Source organism: Rhipicephalus microplus, unplaced genomic scaffold (assembly GCF_043290135.1).
Source record: "Rhipicephalus microplus isolate Deutch F79 unplaced genomic scaffold, USDA_Rmic scaffold_12, whole genome shotgun sequence".
NCBI lineage: Eukaryota > Metazoa > Arthropoda > Arachnida > Ixodida > Ixodidae > Rhipicephalus > Rhipicephalus microplus.
In genome coordinates this window covers 14,528,708-14,531,371 of record NW_027464585.1, presented here as the reverse complement: position 1 = coordinate 14,531,371, position 2,664 = coordinate 14,528,708, and the positions used below count along the sequence as shown (strand labels likewise).

The following is a 2,664-nucleotide window of genomic DNA, read 5'->3' as shown; positions in this document are numbered from 1 at the left end:
GAAAGGTTGGAGGTTCGAGCCCACCCGGTGGTTTGCTTTTTTCTTTGCGCTGATAGCTTTGGAGACATGTTCTGACGGTGGTGAGAGTGGAGCAGGGTTGGCTCCGTGGCACAATTGCCTAGCGCAATCGGCTGTTAACCGAAAGGCTGGAGGTTCGAGCGCTCCCGGGGATGGTGTGTCGCTTTTTTTTCTTTGCGCTGATAGCTTTGGAGAAATGTTCTGACAGTGGTGAGAGTGGAGCACGACTGTCTCCGTGGCGATTTTCGCTAGCGCGATGGGCTGTTAACCGAAAGGTTGGAGGTTCGAGCCCACCCGGTGGTGGTGCGGCGCTTTTTTTTCTTTAGGCTGATAGCTCCGAAGAAATGTTCTGACGGTCGTGAGAGTGGAGCACGACTGTCTCCGTGGCGCAATTGGCTAGCGCGATCGGCTGTTAACCGAAAGGTTGGAGGTTCGAGCCCACCCGGTAATGGTGCGGCGCTTTCTTTTTCTTTGAGCTGATAGCTTTGATGATATGTTCTGACGGTGGTGAGAGTGGAGCACGACTGTCACCGTGGCGCAATTGGCTAGCGCGATCGGCTGTTACCCGAAAGGTTGGAGGTTCGAGCCCAACCGGTGGTGGTGCGGCGCTTTTTTTTCATTGGGCTGAGATCTTTGAAGATATGTTCTGAAGGTGGTGAGAGTGGAGCAGGACTGTCTCCGTGGCGCAATTGGCTACCGCGATCGGCTGTTAACCGAAAGGTTGGAAGTTCGTGCGCTCCCGGGGACGGTGTGTCGCTTTTTTTCTTTGCGCTGATTGCTTTGGAGAAATGTTCTCACAGTGTTGAGAGTGGAGCACGACTGTCTCCATGGCAATTTTGGATAGCGCCATGGGCTGTTAACCGAAAGGTTGGAGGTTCGAGCCCACCCGGTGGTGGTGGGGCGCTTTTTTTCCTTTGGGCTGATAGGTCTGAAGAAATGTTCTGACGGTGGTGAGAGTGGAGCACGACTGTCTCCGTTGCGCAATTGGCTGGTGCAATCGGCTGTTAACCGAAAGGTTGGAGGTTCGAGCACACCCGGTAGTGGTGCGGCGCTTTTTTTTCTTTGGGCTGAGAGCTTTGAAGATATGTTCTGATGGTGGTGAGAGTAGAGCAGGACTGTCTCCGTGGCGCAATTGGCTAGCGCGATCGGCTGTTAACCGAAAGGTTGGAGGTTCGAGCGCTCCCGGGGACGGTGTGTCGCTTTTTTTTCTTTGCGCTGATTGCTTTGGAGAAATGTTCTGACAGTGGTGAGAGTGGAGCACGACTGTCTCCATGGCAATTTTGGATAGCGCGATGGGCTGTTAACCGAAAGGTTGGAGGTTCGAGCCCACCCGGTGGTGGTGGGGCGCTTTTTTTCCTTTGGGCTGATAGGTCTGAAGAAATGTTCTGACGGTGGTGAGAGTGAAGCACGACTGTCTCCGTGGCGCAATTTGCTAGCGCAATCGGCTGTTAACCGAAAAATTGGAGGTTCGAGCCCTCCCGGGAGTGGTGTGTTGCTTTTTTCTTGGCGCCGATAGCTCTGAGGATGTGTTCTGATGGTGGTGAGAGTGAAGCACGACTATCTCCGTGGACGCAATTGGCTAGCGCGATCGGCTGTTAACCGAAAGGTTGGAGGTTCGAGCCCTCCCGGGAGTGGTGTGTTTCTTTTTTCTTTGCGCTGATAGCTTTGAAGATGTGTTCTGATGGTGGTGAGTGTGGAGCACGACTGTCTCCGTGGCGCAATTGGCTAGCGCGATCGGCTGTTAACCGAAAGGTTGGAGGTTCGAGCCCACCGGGTGGTTTGCTTTCTTCTTTGCGCTGATAGCTTTGGAGACATGTTCTGACGATGGTGAGAGTGGAGCAGGGTTGGCTCCGTGGCGCAATTGCCTAGCGCAATCGGCTGTTAACCGAAAGGCTGGAGGTTCGAGCGCTCCCGGGGATGGTGTGTCGCTTTTTTTTCTTTGCGCTGATAGCTTTGGGGAAATGTTCTGACAGTGGTGAGAGTGGAGCATGACTGTCTCCGTGGCGATTTTCGCTAGCGCGATGGGCTGTTAACCGAAAGGTTGGAGGTTCGAGCCCACCCGGTGGTGGTGCGGCGCTTTTTTTCCTTTAGGCTGATAGCTCCGAAGAAATGTTCTGACGGTGGTGAGAGTGGAGCACGACTGTCTCCGTGGCGCCATTGGCTAGCGCGATCGGCTGTTAACCGAAAGGTTGGAGGTTCGAGCCCACCCGGTAATGGTGCGGCGCTTTCTTTTTTTTGAGCTGATAGCTTTGATGATATGTTCTGACGGTGGTGAGAGTGGAGCACGACTGTCACCGTGGCGCAATAGGCTAGCGCGATCGGCTGTTACCCGAAAGGTTGGAGGTTCGAGCCCACCCGGTGGTGGTGCGGCGCTTTTTTTTCTTTGGACTAAGAGCTTGGAAGATATGTTCTGATGGTGGTGAGAGTGGAGCACGACTGTCTCCGTGGCGCAATTGGCTACCGCGATCGGCTGTTAACCGAAAAGTTGGAAGTTCGTGCGCTCCCGGGAACGGTGTGTCGCTTTTTTTCTTTGCGCTGATTGCTTTGGAGAAATGTTCTGACAGTGGTGAGAGTGGAGCACGACTGTCTCCATGGCAATTTTGGATAGCGCGATGGGCTGTTAACCGAAAGGTTGGAGGTTCGAGC

The 2,664-nt window shown here is 54.0% G+C and overlaps 1 non-coding gene across 1 annotated transcript; it reads left to right on the top strand.

Annotated features, from left to right (window-relative positions):
- Nucleotides 1–1,135: 1,135 nt before the first annotated feature.
- On the top strand, nucleotides 1,136–1,209 carry TRNAN-GUU (transfer RNA asparagine (anticodon GUU)). Its single transcript has one exon. It is a non-coding gene; the product is annotated as a tRNA-Asn (tRNA).
- The last annotated feature ends 1,455 nt before the right edge of the window (nucleotides 1,210–2,664 follow it).